Source organism: Psittacula echo (assembly GCF_963264785.1).
Source record: "Psittacula echo genome assembly, chromosome: Z".
In the NCBI taxonomy this organism is placed as follows: domain Eukaryota; kingdom Metazoa; phylum Chordata; class Aves; order Psittaciformes; family Psittacidae; genus Psittacula; species Psittacula echo.
The window spans coordinates 28269655-28287462 of NC_137742.1; positions in this window are offsets into that span (position 1 = coordinate 28269655).

Below are 17808 nucleotides of genomic sequence, written 5' to 3' on the forward strand. Positions count from 1 at the left end.
GGGCCCATTAAAGCCAATGCAAGTCTTCCCTTCATTTTAATGGGTTTCTTAAAAAGCTTAAAGAAAAACTCATGTAACCTCAAACTATTCATCAGTGCAAGTGAAAGAACTTGAAATTCAATCCCACGTGTTTTAAAAATAATTAGAAGGATTTAAATGATAAAAAGAGACACAAATTGCTTTGAGTATATATCATAGCTTGTGTGCAAAAATACCTATTGAGATCACAGGTTTTCAACAGCAAATTCTATGTTAGCTAAGATTTTATTCTGTAGCTTTGATAAACAACAGAGTCAATGTGGACTGACGTTTATCATGTTTCAGATCCTCGGTTGCCTTAGGTATTATTTCTAGACAGCATGTGAAGCCAAGGCGTGTGTTCTCCAGTCCAAAAAGAAGACATTAAGAAAAAACATCCTAGCCCATCTCCTGAACATACCATCTGCAGAAGATCAGCTAAACTGAGGGTAAACAAAACAAATGATACAGAGAAGCAGAACTCCTTTTCAGTGTTACACTTCAGGAAACACAGCTGCATATTGTCCCCTACAGAGAGCAGTGAGTGCGTAATAGAATTCAGGTTAAACAATGGTGACCACTAGAATTGTATTGATACAAAAAAATTCTGAGCAATGAAAGAGCATGGAATTTGAAATAAGAGTAGAAACTTGTCTGTTCACAGCAATAAATCTCTGTTACATGCCTTCTAAGTCAGAATCAGAATGAAGGAGGTGATAAAAACCAAATAAAACACCAAGGTTCTAGTGAAGCAATGCAGACAATAAAGTTTTTAGATGCTGCTAGATGGGATGGGGCAGGATAGATTTAATAGTAATTCTCACAAAATCAGAAAGTAATATAAGTTGAAGGAGATCTCTAGAAGAGGCTGGTCCAACATCCTTCTCAAAGCGAGGTTCCAGGTTAAGTTCAGGGTCTTGGCTTGATAAAGTTTGAAAATACCCAAGGATGGAGGTGCCACAGCCTCTCTGCACAACCTGTCCCAGCATGTTTCCTCCTCCATGGTGAAGTTTTTATTTTAAATGCAATAGGAATTCCGCTTGCTGCTATTTGAATCTGCTGCCTTTTGTCCTTTCACTGGGCAGCTCTTGAAGTCTGGCTCCATCTCCTCTACATAGTCCATTAGGCAGGTGAAGACAGCAGTAAGCCCCCTTTTATGGCGTCCACTCCCTCTCTATCTTCCTCTGGACCCCCAAACTCCAATTTCCAGAAATTCTCTTGAACTGGGTCCCCAAGCTGGACACAATATCTTTGAAATAGCCTCACAAGTACCTAGGGGATCAAAATAATTGCTTCCCTTGACCTGCTGGCTATGCTTTTGCTAACACTGCTGAATTTGCTGCTCTGCCTTCCCCATTGCAACAGTACATTGCTGATTCAGCTTGGCTGGTCCACTAGGGCATACCAATCCTTTTCTGTGTGTCCAGATACCTTGAGTCAGGATCTCTCAGTTTCCAGCCTCTGTTGCTCTCTGGCGTTCCACCAGTACAGATGCAAGACTTTGAATTTATCTTTATCAACAAATACCCTCCCCAGTTTGGTTTCAGAGGTGATAGGAGAAGCCGTATTGAAAGCCTTGCTAAAGAAGTCAAGTCATAAATTCAGTAATAAGTGCTAGGGAAAGAAATTAAGGCATAAATACAGAACATGATTGTCCATCTCTGCCTTGTTTGATAGTTTTAGCACCAAACAACTCCCAAGAAAGTCCTGCACTTTTTTGATATGGAAGGTGCAGAATGCCTTAATGATGTCCAACCTCTATTTCAGCAAGTTAGCCTGGATACCACAAACACTTCAGACACAGCTGCATGGCAGTCACTACAGGTCATTTTCCCTGCCAAGGAGTTTAGCACATGCAAGGCTTGAGGTTGCCACAGCTACATTTTGTCTAGTGTCCCAGATAGTTGATTGATACCTAGCTGAAAGTTCTTAATTGTGCTGGTTGGTGAAGGCATATTCAAAGAACCTTGAGATACAAGAGATCATTTCAAGACTTATGATTCAGTTATCATTTCATTAAGACAATTAAGGACCACAGGGAAAATGAAGATTAATTTGAAGGCCAGAGGGGGAGAACAATATGTGAAAGTGATCTAATAAGTAACTGTAGGAAGGATTTAATGTAAATATCATAAAAACATGCAACATTTCACTGTGTATTACTAATGAAAGGGGAAAATGTTTCTAGAGAGAAAAAGATGGGAAAAAAAAAAAAAATGGAAGATCCGTCAACAACATACAAAACCCCAGAGCCAAGGAGCAGGGAGCTGGAGCAAAATGGTACTTGGCGTCTACCTAAAACTGAGAAAGCATCTAAATTGCTATTGAAATCAAGTAGCTGGTAACTAAATACATGTGTACAGAAACTACGTAAGGAAAGTCTGTAGTAGTACATTAGGAAGGTATGCTCTGGATTAAGTTTTTCTACATGTCTAGAGACAAGTCTACATGCACTTAAAGAAACAGTACAAGTTTCATTTGCTCAAAGGTTCAGGCCTGGCGTAGAGACAAGAGTAAACTTACTTGAACTAAATTCACTTGAATTTCATCACAAATCTGGTGACACTCCTGCTAGATGGTTTGTTTAATTTCTGACTTTTCCTAGTGACATGATAGCTGAATCAATACCTCCAGTCTATTTCAGTCCTTTCTATTTAAAAGATTATCTATGCTTAATTTAAACATATTCATTTGGTCAAAACCATTCATCCATGTATGTTGATTTTTCAACTTTCTCTCAAAGATTTATTTTTTCTTATTGCAAATTAGATCGTACTTTTCTTTCTGCAAAAAAGTTTTCTAAATCAAAGTAAGAACAAGCAAGCCTCTCATTAGCAACAAGAAAAACAGAAATAAATCTAGACTCATTCAAAAAGCAGGCTGTAATATTTTCTAATTATTTCCATAACCCTAACGAAGCCACATTTCCCAAGAGAGCATCTCAGATAATCCTTGAATATTAAGAAACAAGTGGAAAATGCGGCAGATTTAAAGGGCAAATTGGAGAGAGAAAGAGAGGATTGAGCACCTGGGAAAGAGGCATGCTTCAGCATTCATTGGATCCGCTGTTATTTCTCACAATCCAGAAAAAAAGCGTCCATCACTTTTCATTCCTCAGTCACACAGACAATTTAGTGAGTTTTATACTACAAATAATTCTATTTTTAAAAAGAAGTATTTCAAGTGCCTAGTTAGTATATACATGAGCAGCAGACCCGGGTATGAAATTTTGCCAGAAGTGCTTAGAAAATTATTTTTTTAAATAAGATCCAGGTGAGAATTGCCCTACTGAAATATTTCATTTAATAGCTTCCAGCAAGTCAATATCCTTGCTTTTGCCATCTACCTCTTTAGATTAAAATGACTTATTTTATTTTACTACTAGCAGCAGTAGGAACACATTTCCTAATCAAGAAGTGCTGGACACTTGTCCTCTTAAAATATGGAGCTGTTGGGCTTCTGCAAAATTTCACTTGGAAGCACTGCAGAGACTTTTTTCCTCCAGTGTAGAAAATGCAGTTCTGAGAAGGTGATTTCTTTTCAATCAAACACTCTTAGAGAACATCATGAGCACTCTGCTTTTCTCTTTCAAGCAGCTGCAGTCCCAATGCAACCAGTTATTCATAAATGAACTATGGCTGTTCTGTAGTCCTGCATTCCCACTTCCTAAAGGTTCAGAAGACCAAAGTCAGGTAATATTTTTCCCATGGGATAGCTTATGACTTTTCCTCCCTCTTGCTTTTGGATGATGCTTTGAAAATTTGGGGCTGTCCTCCCAGATTTTGGGACCTCCTCTTGCAAAGATGGAGGGAGAACATGAGCAGCAGTGGAAGAGCAGATTTGCACCACTACATCCATCTCCCTCTTTGGAAGGTGCCATTCTTATGTGTGGTCCTTTATGCCCAAAAATCCTTCCCTGTGAAGCTCATGGTACATGCTGAAGAACCAGTAGAGAACTGGGCAAAACTCCCTCACAGTTAGGTGAAGAGGAAACACCTCAATCCCTGCTACAGCAATAGAGCAAATGCTCACTGAGAGGGAGAGGCAAGCTGTTTGAGATAAGTTTCAGTGCTTCCTTTGAGTACACAGCAGACTTCAGTAAAACAGCAAGAAGGCCTAACTAAACTTTACATACACATGCATGTGTACAAGCTGTCTTCTCCTTCATTGCATGCATAAATTTATTTATTCATATAAATGCCCCCAAAAGCTATGACATGTTTGAGCTTTCTAGGCTGACATTAAATGTGACCCTCTACTCTGCTCTCGTGAGACCTCACTTGGAGTATTGTGTGCAGTTCTGGTGTCTTCAACATAAAAAGGACATGGAACAGTTGGAACAAGTCCAGAGGAGGGCCATGAGGATGATCAGGGGACTGGAGCACCTCCCGTATGGAGACAGGCTGAGAAAGTTGGGGCTGTTCAGCCTGGAGAAGAGAAGGCTGCGTGGAGACCTCATAGCAGCCTCCCAGTATCTGAAGGGGGCCTGTAAGGATGCTGGGGATGGACTCTTCATCAGGGACTGTGGTGACAGGACAAGGGGTAACGGGTTCAAACTTAAACAGGGGAAGTTTAGATTGGATATAAGGAAGAAATTCTTTACTGAGAGTGTGGTGAGGCACTGGAATGGGTTGCCCAGGGAGGTTGTGAATGCTCCATCCCTGGCAGTGTTCAAGGCCGGGTTGGATGAGGCCTTGGGTGACATGGTTTAGTGTGGGGTGTCCCTGCCCATGGCAGGGGGGTTGGAACTAGATGATCTTAAAGTCCTTTCCAACCCTAACTATTCTATGATTCTATGATTCTTTAATCTTAATGTATTTCACATGTGAATCAGCTCTTGTGAATTTCTCATTTCTGTAGGAACAAGGAGGGAAAATTGTGTCTTTGATTCTGGCCATTTCATGGGAAACGTGATGACCCAGCTAGATACTGATTTTGATAGTCTCTTCTTTCTTTCTTCTCTAATCTGTATTTTTAGCATGCATAGGTGCATCACTTTTCATATACCAATAATTTGTTTTACCTGAAAAGCTGTCACAAACAAATTAAGGTGGCTATCTCTCTCTTCTGTTGTTTCTCACACACACACCCTATGCACATTAATTACAAGCAGAAAGCACAAATGACACTACATACTCCACAGCATCTGTTCAGGCCTTAATTAATCCACCCTTCACGCAGTCCCTATGGCAACAATGCTCAACAGACTTTCCTAACTTGGAATATTCAATAGAGCATCTTACACTACATATTTTATTTAAATTATAGCCACAGAATTACTTTTGTGTTAGCAATGTAGTGTCAGTGTTGATGGGAACAGAAAGAGTCCTTGCTCTACTTGACCTCTCCTCCTGCATCACCTCATTAAAATGTATAATGGCGTTGAAGCCAAGTCATATTAAAGCAGACACGCTTTTTCCTTTTTCCCAAAGCCTATAAAAAAGCCCATCACCACTTTCATGTTTATAAAAACCTCAGGCTTCATAAAATTAATTAGAAGATTTTGCAGTGCTGCACCTGCAACTTGTATCATAAAGGTGATCATGAAAATATCAATAGCAAAAAGGTATTTCCTATCTCTCTAATCACAGAATCACAGAATCCCAAGGGTTGGAAGGGACCTCAAAAGATCATCTAGTCCAACCGCCCTGCAAGAGCAGGGTAACCTAGAGTACCTCACACAGGAACTTGTCCCGCTGGGCTTTGAATATCTCCAACATAGGAGACTCCACAACCTCCCTGGGCAGCCTGTTCCAGTGCTCTGTCACTAATCTTGCTATCTTGCCAATTAGGCTCCAAACATGCATTTTCATAACGTGTGATGCCTTTTATTTAAATCTTAATGGAGGCTGGGTAAGAGTGGCTGTTACAGCTACTGGAATAGCTGCTTATTTCAGTTGCTGGGTGGGCAAGAGGCCCCTATGCTCATTTTTTGGCCACACCTAGCTACATTTAATGAGGCACTGTACTGGGTGTCTCCACCATGATGGTATTAGGCTGCTCTGCCAGCCAGGTGGCAGGACCTTCTGCTTGCCAGGAATGAAAAACTCATCTCAGCCCCAAGGCAAAGGCAGTCCTGAGGGACAAAGTCCAGAAGCAGCCCATTGCCAACCCAGCCTCCATCACAGCCAGCATGGCAGTGGGAGGCTGTTTGGGCAGAACCTCTTAGGCCAGCCTCAAAGAGGGAAGCATGAGCTACCCAGCCGTTTTCCATCTTGCTTATGCCCACATTGTCCTTTTCTCAGGGATGGCTGCGGGAAGTGGCCAGCAGAAGACCCTAGTGCCCTTGGTGCGGCTGGAGCAGGGTTCTACGTGGGGCCAGAATCGCGTACACCAGTTGTCATCCTGTAAACCCAGAAACTATAGCTGTCTAAAAATAATAGAAAGCCCCATGACAAGGGACTCAAAAAGGGATTTGAGTATAGAAGTGGCTGGTGGAGAGGCAGCAGCAGGCAGCTTCAGATCGTGACTCTCCGCAGGTGACAAGTGGATGGAGGGCACGTTGGCCTGGAGAATCGCTGTTTGCATCTCACACCACCATATCTTTTCTCTGGGTATTAAATTACAACTTTGAATGCTGACAGCATACACACAAAGTTGAAAAGAATTATTTTGTTATTGTAGGCAGACAACAGTTTTGCTCTGAAAGTATGTATAAACCAAATGTGAATCTGAGTCCAGAGATAATCTAATTACTGCTTCCTTTTGAAGCAAGAGGAATAATATTTACTGAGTAAATTATGGACCTCCAAAGGTAAAACTTGCTTTGAAGATTAAACAACACACATGTCATTAGTTATTATACCCATACTTGACCCTTGATGCTTTGTAAAAATGTAAATAAATTTTGAATTTTCACAGAGATGTTGCATTTCAAAAGGCACTACTTTATATCCCTGTCACATGTCTTTGGACAGTAGCAATGAAATGGCAATGTAACAGAGAGCACCAAATACATGAGAAGCTGCTTGTGTGCTGCTTGTAGTGCACAGCTACTCTGCAATACAGAAGTATCCCGGGTTCAGTAGTAGCAGTCATTTTTCTCCTTCTTAGTAGCAGGTGCAATGCTGTGTTTTTGACTTTCAACCTGGGAACAGTGCTGATAACACCGATGGTTTTAGTTGTTGCTCAGTAATGTTTACTCTGATCAAGGACTTTCTGAGTCTTATGCTTTGCCAGGGAGGAGGGGAAGCCAGGAGGAAGCAGAGACAGACACCAGACCCAAACTAGCCAAAGAGGTATTCCATACCACAGCATGTCATGCCCACTATATAAACGGGGGCAGCCACCCAGAAGGCCCAGATCGCTGCTAGGGTCAGGCTGGGTATCGGTCGGCAGGTGGTGAGCGGTTGTATTCTCTTCCCTTGTTATTTCCCTTATCATTATTATTATTGGTGGCAGCAGTAGTGATTTGTGTTATACCTTAGTTACTGGACTGTTCTTATCTCAACCCGTGGGAGTTACATTCTTTTGATTCTCCTCCCCCTCCCTCCTGGAGCGGGGGGAGGAAGAAGGCGGGGGGAGTGAGTGAGCGGCTGCATGGTTCTGAGTTACCGGCTGGGCTTAAACCACGACAAGAAGAAATCCGCATTTTAGCCTAGAAGGGACACTGGCAGCATACGAAAACCATTCTCAGCAATATGAGCTAGGCTTGTGGGCTAGCTTCCCACATGCTCACACCTCTACCCTTACAGAGACGAGCCCTTGCCAGATGCCTGCAGGAAAGAGCCCAGAACATCCTGGATTTGTGCTGGGATGGGATGATCACGACATACCAATGAACCTAAAGGCAAGACCTAGCACTTCCAGGAGAGTTCAGCAGCTCCAGAGGGAACAGCGCAATCTCACACTCCTCTTAGAATCATAGAATCATAAAATAGTTAGGGTTGGAAAGGACCTTAAGATGATCTAGTTCCAACCCCCCTGTCATGGGCTTGGACACCTCACAATAAACCATGTCATCCAAAGCTCTGTCCAACCCGGCCTTGAACACCGCCAAGGATGGAGCATTCACAACTTCCCTGGGCAACCCATTCCAGTGCCTCACCACCCTCACACTAAAGAATTTCTTCCTTATATCCAATCTAAACTTCCTCTGTTTAAGTTTGAACCCGTTACCCCTTGTCCTGTCACCACAGTCCCTGATGAAGAGTCCATCCCCAGCATCCTTACAGGCCCCCTTCAGATACTGGAAGGCTGCTATGAGGTCTCCACGCAGCCTTCTCCTCTCCAGGCTGAACAGCCCCAACTTTCTCAGGCTATCTTCATACGGGAGGTGCTCCACTCCCCTGATCATCCTCATGGCCCTCCTCTGGACTTGTTCCAACTGTTCCATGTCCTTTTTATGTTGAAGACACCAGAACTGCACACAATACTCCAAGTGAGGTCTCACGAGAGCAGAGTAGGGAGGCAGGATCATCTCCTTCGACCTGCTGGTCACGCTCCTTTTGCTGCAGCCCAGGATACGGTTGGCTTTCTGGGCTGCGAATGCACACTGCAGCCGGCTCATGTTCATTTTCTCATCGGCCAACACCCCCAAGTCCTTCTCTGCAGGGCTGCTCTGAATCTCTTCTCTGCCCAACCTGTAGTCGTGCCTGGGATTGCTCCAAACCAGGTGTAGGACCTTGCACTTGGCATGGTTAAACTTCATAAGGTTGGCATCAGCCCACCTCACAAGCATGTCGAGGTCCCTCTGGATGGCATCCCTTCCCTGCAGCGTATCAACCGAACCACACAGCTTGGTGTCATCGGCAAACTTGCTGAGGGCGCACTCAATCCCACTGTCCATGTCACCGACAAAGATGTTGAACGAGACCGGTCTCAACACCGATCCCTTAGGGACACCACTCGTTACTGGCCTCCAGCCGGACATTGAGCCATTGACCACAACCCTTTCTGTGTGGCCATCCAGCCAGTTTTTTATCCACCCAGTGGTCCACCCATCAAATTGATGTCTCTCCAATTTAGAGACAAGGATGTCGTGTGGGACAGTGTCAAAAGCTTTGCGCAAGTCCAGGTAGATGACGTCAACTGCTCTGCCCCTGTCCATCAGTTTCATAGCCCCATCATAGAAGGCCACCAAGTTGGTCAGGCAGGATCTCCCCTTAGTGAAGCCATGCTGGCTATTACCAACCACCTCCTTGTTTCTCATGTGCCTTAGCATGCCTTCCAGGAGAATCTGCTCCAAGAGTTTGTCAGGCACAGAGGTGAGACTGACTGGTCTGTAATTCCCCGGGTCATCCATTTTCCCCTTCTTGAAAATGGGGGTTATATTTCCCTTTTTCCAGTCGTTGGGAACTTCACCTGACTGCCATGATTTTTCAAATATGATGGCCAGTGGCTTAGCAACTTCATTCGCCAGCTCCTTCAGGACCTGTGGATGGATTTCATCAGCTCCCATGGACTCGTGCACATTCAGCTTCTTAAGATGGCCTCAAACCAAATCCTCTCCTACAGTGGACCTAGGGTCTTTATTCTCCCTGTCCCTGCGTTTGCCTTCCAAGACTTGAGTTGTGTGATCTGAGCATTTACCAGTGAAGACTGAGGCAGTTAAGAACCTCAACCTTCTCCAAATCCAGGGTAGCCAGTTCTCCTAATAGCTTCCAGAGAGGGCCCACGTTATCCCTAATCTGCCTTTTATTTGCAATGTACCTATAGAATCCCTTCCTGTTATCTTTCACATCCCTAGCCAAGTTTAATTCTAACTTGGCCTTAGCTTTCCTAACCTGTTCCATAGCTTCCCAGACAACATCCCTGTATTCTTCCCAGGCCACCTGTCCTTGCTTCCACCTTCTATAAGCCTCTTTTTTCCTTTGAATTTTCCTGAGCAACTCCTTATCCATCCAAGGAGGTCTCCCGGCCCTCCTGCTGCACGTCCTTCTAGCTGGGATGCAACACTCCAGAGCTTGCAGTAGGTGATCCTTGAATATCAACCAACAGTCTTGGGCCCCCCTGCCCTCTAGGGCTATACTCCATGGAACCTTACAATGCAGGTTCCTGAAGAGGCCAAAGTCTGCTCTCTTGAAGCCCAGGGCAGTGAGCTTGCTGCACGCTCATCTCACTGTCCTGAGGATCTTGAACTCGATCATCTCATGATCACATGATCTCATGATCTTCTGCCAGCCGTGGATCCTCGGTCCATGAAAAGCCTTTCCATGGATGACGATAATCCTTCTTGCTACCTGGCTGTGAATTCTTGCACCCTATTAAACTCAGTCCATCATATTCAGCTTTACTTTCAGCACTAGAGCTACCTAGTAACTCAATTATATAATAAACTGCAGTTAACAAAACCTCCAATAAAATAACAACAACTGGTTGTTCTAATAATGTAGTTTCATGGAATGCCTGTTGGGATAATTTTCATCAGCAGCTCCCTGAACACTGCATAGAAGAAGCAGTTTCCACTATTCCTTGTGTTGTTTATTTCCCCAATTGCTTGGTTTTGAGTCCATATCGATTTGCCTGGTAATCCAAGTTTGAAAAACATTGTCTTGAAGTGGAGCATTTTGTCTGAGTCTTTCAAGCTTGGATTCAGGTCTGCATTTTCCAAATATCTGACAGCCTTCAGATCTCTTTTATGTTCAGACCCATCTCTGTAATTACCCAAGAATCGCTGACAGAAATTGCAGAAATAACAGGTTGGAAACATCTGAGTAACGTTTAGGGAAATGTTTCTGCTTATCAGAAGGCAATCAGGAAATTAAATGGTGAGCACTAATTGTCTTACATTTAATTGAAATTATGGATGGAAAGACTGTGTTCTGGAGAGCTTCAGACACCCAGATATTCTGAGCTCCCAATTTCCCAGAAGAACAAGTATTTCAAGTTTGGTGTCTGTGAGCCATACTGTGTTAGTCATGTTCAGAATATTCAAGGAGCACGTTGCAGTGCCAGCAACCTCATGGGGCTTTTAGTTCATGAGACTCCAACGCAGTCCTGCCTGCAGGACAGCAGAAGTGACTAACGCCTTACAAATAAACTGCTTCTCTTCTTCTTGGAGGTCTCATTCAATGCTGATATATTGTCCTTGAAAGTTATTATCCTTGAAGAATTAGGCTGTAAATCAAATGAGAACAGCTGGAGTCAGAATTAGACATGGAACGCTTTCTGCTGTGCAAACCGAGATTTCCAGTAAAACAGCTGATGCACCCTGCCTTTTGTCAATAATTACTTCATGTTTGAAATACTCTTCAGCACTCAGCATTCATTTTACGTGCCAAGAGTGGTTTCCCAGGGCTGTAAGCCACCTTTCACAACCTGCACACAACCATGCAACCTCACGATACATGCTGGAAGGATGAGAGCCAGACAGAGGGGTGATCTGGCCAGTGCTCCCCTGGAACCCCACCAGTCTTTTGTGTGGCAAAACAGGGTTGTACATGCAGCTGGCTCCCAGTACGACCTGTGGCACCAGCTTCAGCCGTTCTGAATGGCCTGGTCCTCTACGTAACCTTTAGATCACTTGGTTTTCTAGATAAACAAGCTGCCAGCACCATACATCTGACAGCCATGTACTAGCCCCAGAGCTGGAACTCTTCCTTCCGCACCCACAGAGGCCCCATGTTATGTGCCATCCACAGGAACATTCCCCATATATTACCTGAAACATTAGCGAGGACCTGTAGTTTCTCAGGGAGTTTGCTCCCCATCTATGGATCAGCCACAAGCAAACTTTGTCTCCTGAACCCCTTGAGTTTCACTTGATGGTATAAAATTCTGCTGTGCCAGGCATAGAGAAATATCAACCATACCTTCTAGCCTGGAACTTTAGATGTTTACTGAGGACATAAATCTAAAGAGTATTATCTTAATAAATCTACCCACAGAAAGACTGGGCAGCAACCAGAAGGTAGCCTCACATACGTATGATGTGCTCCACAGCATTCAACAACAGCAACAGGATTTCCTACGGTCTCAAGACTTACTGCCTAGACATCAAACGAAAGTCAACTGAGGCCAGGACATCATTTCCATGGTGGGAAATGGTCTTCAAACCATCTGGAACAAGGAAGGGAACGTTACTTACAGATACAGCTATGTGCCAGGTTTTTCTGTTCACAGGCCATCTAGAAGCATTGATGGATCTCAAAGTAAGTGACTGATTTGATGTGTGCTTCAAAGAAGGCCACACCTTAGCTTTGGATCCTGAAAGTCCTTCCTTTGCCTGCAGCACTGACACTGTCCAGCCTTTATGGAGATACAAGCTGTTTTGATGTTACTTAAGCAAAGTCAGGCACTTGCAGATAATTTTATTAAGTCCATGTCACCTTGTCAGTTCACCTGGTGGCTGCACACATGTTCAAAATCAAACCACATCTGGTATGGGGGACCTGCAAAGGAAAGCAATGCCATCAGAGAGCAATTCTGCTCCTTCTGACATTTTCCCTTTCACTGACAATCTGAGTACATCACTCTGAAATCTTGATCCTAACACATACTGGACATCAGTATCACATAGGCAACAGCATCGAAAGCTGGAGAGAGGCCCTGGAGGATGTAAGTGGCTATCCTCAACTGGCTGAAAGCAAGAGATGCTCAGTTGTAATATTAAAGCTATTTTTGTCCTCTGGGCTGCCTTTGTTTCTGAATTTGGCTTCTTTCGATGAGTTTATAATTGACCCAAAATAATTTGTTGTAGCAGTCATTCAACAATGCTAGGACAAGTGCAATCACGTAGGAAAACAGAAAAAAATAATTTCAGGTAAGCCATTACTTAGTTTAACCAGAAGCAACACCAATTTCTCCTGTTTTTTGCACTACTCCAAAGGGGCACAAGTAAGTCTACAGCTTGACCTGAGCATCCCCAATGAGCTGAACACAGCGAATGCCAGCATCCTGCCAGTTCACTTGCAGAGGAAGACAAGGGGCTCATGCTGGTCTTGACAAACCGCCTTCAGGTCAGGGGATTGTCCATCTGTGAAGGGCTTGGCTGTTAGCAGTGATAACCTGGATTAGTAAAATGTTCACACCTCTGCACAGCTCCTGTAGGCATGGTTTGGCAGCTTTATAGAAAGCTGATAAGAAAAGTTCCCTTGGGTCTGTTAGGCAGCCTCCATAGGAGAAGTTGTTTGTTTCAACTTGTATGCTTCAGTGTCACTTTCATAAATATCTGATCCTCACTCCATCTGGCACTGGGTTTGAAAAAATGGCATCTAACCAGTTATCAGTTTATCAGCCAAACAAACAGTAAGTAGTGTGATAATTGCCAATTTTTTTTCATCTGAATAAAAAAGGTTGCTCCATGAAGAAGCCTAGAAAACATTCCATGGTAGGGGAAACCCTCCTTTCTATATAACAGGCTGATATTTCTTTTCTTTCCTCCTGGTTCACACCTAGGATATTTCAAGACCCAGCATCGGAATGACAGTTCTCCCTGAAGCGGAACCCTTCCATGTAAGGGGTGGGAACACTCTTATCTGAGCCTAAGAGCAAGCAAGTAATAAGCAGAGGAAGAAACTTCTGCATAGTTGATCCTGAGGATAGAATACATAGCGCTCTGGGAATTTGGGAGCCAGTTACTCACCTGGATAGAGCTGCTGCCAACAGGTGAAAAACATTCATATGACATTCTCAGATGACGGAAGTACCTGGACCATTTCACCACCATGGCCCACAAAACACTTGAAAATCCCTCCACAATCTCTTAATCTTTGGTGATCTCCTGTTACAAGAAACCTAGTAGTCTATTGTCTGATGCATTTTTGCAGAGCAAAGGGCTGTGTTAATGAAATACTTTAGATTAATGCCCTTTGAGGTTTTTCCTTTATATTGAGAAAATTAAACACTCTGGTTTCACATCAGCCTGCCAAAGGGATCCTTTACAAAAAATTTGAGCTACTGAATATAGGCCATCCTCACAGTGTTATCTCAGAACCTGATGGCAAGTAAGACAGCAAAACCTTTTTGGAGGTGAACATGCAGCTGTTCTTAAGATTACCAAGTGTATTCACAGCTACTTCTGCAGTGCTTCTACTTAAAGATCTTTGCTATGGATGAGAAACCAACAAACACATCCGTTTATCTTGGCAAAAAAAGTCACAGATTTACTGCAATTCCATAAGAAAGAGCAAACATGCAACCTGTCACAGTACGCTAATGCTCCACAACCTATGCTGTTTCTACCTCTATAATACTAACTGGACACAGTGGAAGCTTTGGATTGGAAGGGTTTGGGTTTGGAGTTCTTTTCAAACAGAGTATTAATCAGAAGGTATCTGAGCAGTCATACGATTTCTTCTTTTGTTACCAAATGCATAAGGAAAGCTGCCTCATTGCGACTCTCCTTTGCTTTCAAAATTCAGTCAGAGCAAGTGGCACACATTACTCAACAGAGCACAGCCTCTTTGCTTTGCTCTGAATGAACATGATTTTATCGGTGTTATGGCACATTACTACAGAATTTGCACTTACTTGATTAACAATCAGCGAAAATCTTGGCTGGTTTTTAAACCTAAATAGCTGACACATAAATTAATGCAGCTCACAGGGCACTAAGTAAAATTATTCATGTTCCTTACATGGCAAACATTAACAGATACTTGTTTAATCACTTCAGTAAGCAACCTTTGGGGAATTTTGCTAAGAGCCTAATCTTTATTTAATCCAGTCATTTGCAAATTACATGGACAAACTTTGTGAAAAATCTCTCAAAAATGCAGCTGTGTTGTTTACCTTAATACTCAATTTGCCTGTTCTGGCCTCACTCTGTAAATGACTGCATAAATCCAAGGTTCTGGATCCAACCCGCTGTAAGCCTGAGCCTTTCATTAATTGGTTCTTTACCATGTTTTAGATTTGCTGAAAAAGCGCTTTGTTGTGAGTTCTGTTTAAAAATCTCTCAAAATTGTTAGATATGACAGCTTCACTGGCATACAACAACATTAAGGAGAAAACGCTGGATGAAGTCTAGGTACTACTGAAAAGAAATCCCCACTTTGTTAAATGATGGAAGGAAGTTTAAAGAGGAAAAACCTAAAAGAAAGCCCAGTCTGATGCAGCAGAGATTTGCAGTACAGCAATGGCTTCTTTAATTTAAACACTGAAATGAATGACTAAATTCAATTCTGAGCTTTCAGAGGCAAGATGCCTTGAGAAACATGGCAAAAAACCCCAAACCCACAGTATAGGGGTATATTCAACGTCTTTGTCAGTGACATGGACAGTGGGATTGAGTGCGCCCTCAGCAAGTTTGCCGATGACACCAAGCTGTGTGGTTCGGTTGATACGCTGCAGGGAAGGGATGCCATCCAGAGGGACCTCAACACGCTTGTGAGGTGGGCTGATGCCAACCTGATGAAGTTTAACCATGCCAAGTGCAAGGTCCTACACCTGGGTCGGAGCAATCCCAGGCACGGCTACAGGTTGGGCAGAGAAGAGATTCAGAGCAGCCCTGCAGAGAAGGACTTGGGGGTGTTGGTCGATGAGAAAATGAACATGAGCCGGCTGCAGTGTGCGCTCGCAGCCCAGAAAGCCAACCGTATCCTGGGCTGCATCAAGAGGAGCGTGACCAGCAGGTCAAAGGAGGTGATCCTGCCCCTCTGCTCTGCTCTCGTGAGACCTCACTTGGAGCATTGTGTGCAGTTCTGGTGTCCTCAACATAAAAAGGACATGGAACTGTTGGAACAAGTCCAGAGGAGGCCACGAGGATGATCAGGGGACTGGAGCACATCCTGTATGGAGACAGGCTGAGAAAGTTGGGGCTGTTCAGCCTGGAGAAGAGAAGGCTGCGTGGAGACCTCATAGCAGCCTTCCAGTATCTGAAGGGGGCCTGTAAGGATGCTGGGGATGGACTCTTCATCAGGGACTGTAGTGACAGGACAAGGGGCAACAGGTTCAAACTTAAACAGAGGAAGTTTAGATTGGATATAAGGAAGAAGTTTTTTACTGTGAGGGTGGTGAGGCACTGGAATGGGTTGCCCAGGGAAGTTGTGAATGCTCCATCCCTGATGGTGTTTAAGGCCGGGTTGAACAGAGCTTTGGATGACATGGTTTAGTGTGAGGTGTCCCTGCCCATGACAGGGGGGTTGGAACTAGATGATCTTAAGGTCCTTTCCAACCCTAACTATTCTGTGATTCTATGGGATGAATTAAAAATAAAACCGGCAGGCCTTGCAAACAAGCCCACTTTAAAATACTGTAATGAATGTGAAGGGGAGAATTTGTCAATGTATTTTTCTACTTAGAAAGAAGACCAATCATTAATATATGCTTGATGATAACTGAAAATGCACCCTGCTAAAAAGGGCTAATTTATGCTAGGTGTTAAGAGATACCTAAATAATGGACAGAGGTCCTGGGTGCATATAATACGTCTTGTTATAAGGAGCACCTGCTGACACTGTACTGGTCTATAGTTTAAACATTTTCTACAATTAAAATACCTAAACCTAGGGACCACCTGTTTTCTGCCTTTGCCTTCCTTGAGTGCCAGAACTTTTACTGTAAACACAGGTGAGCAAAATAATATGCTGCCTGATGTGAGGTGACTCAAGGAATTTGCCCAGCAGCTGAAGTCCTGCCTCCCCCCCCCCCCCCCTTCGACTCCCAGGCCCTCAATTAAAACTGATGAGAGAAACAGTATCCTCTCTTCCTCTCCCAGTGGCAAGATGCTTACATGGGAATTCCCACACCAGGCTGGGACAGCAGCTATCCATCCAGCTGCCTGGATTTGACAGTAATCAGAACCAGATGTTTCAGCAAAGGCATAATAAAATGTAGCAAGAGTAATTGTGGAGAAAACTACTCAGTTTTTCCTAGATTCCTACTGGTCCCTTGGCAATGCACGTATCCCAGGACATACTGCATCCCAAGGAACTGGTCTGCTTATTCAAAAATTTGCCAAAAAGCTGTCCAAATAGCAACCCTGAATTCACTGCTGACTGATATAGAGGCAGTGGACTCTAAGTTGGACTCTAAGTGGCCTTACTAAGAGTTATAGAACCCTTAGTAAGACTGGATTGCCATTTTAATTTTAGTCTACCTGTGAAAATAAAGAAGGTAAAACATTTCCAGAAATCCTAAAAAGGTTTTTTCTCTAATAAGGAGACATATTGAAGAAGTGCTGTCAGGTGAACATGAAGCCTTCAAAGCTGGAAATGTCAACTGAAAAATGTATCGGCAGACCAAATCTTTCCCTGATGACATTGGCACACCAGTTAATACCAGCTGGGAATCAGGTCCTGCTCATCAAGGTCAGTAGCTCAATTGTTAGCCTAAGATATCAACTGAGCAGCTAGTCTGGTAACCCAGACAGATGCAATTCAGAAAGCTCTGCTTTTGAATATTCCCCAACAGCACATCAGTCCCTGGAAGAGAACCCTCCACATTAGGAAAGCCTTGCTGACAAACATCTACTATCTAAAACTCTGCCCCCTGAAAAAGATTTTGCACCAGACAAGGCTTAGGGTAAATGGAAAGCATGTGATGCTTTGGGCTTATCCAGACAAACAGGCAGGGGCAATCCTGCATATATCTGACCGGTGAGCTGGGCAGATGTGAGGCACTTCTGGAGCTGTGCATCTGCATCCCCTCGGCGCTGCTGCCAACCTGCCAGCCAGGATAAGCAGCACCTGGACAACCCAGACAGTTCCCCACGCTTCCTCAAATAGCCACGTCCATGGTTCTGCCAGCCCAAGTGCCTTGCACACCAGCTTTAGCTGCACTGGACCAAGGCAGGCACACATGCAGCAGGGCAGAGGGCAAACCAGGCAAGGAGGGGGTGTCGTGGTTTAAGTCCAGCCGGTAACTCAGAACTGGTAACTCAGAACCATGCAGCCGCTTGCTCACTCC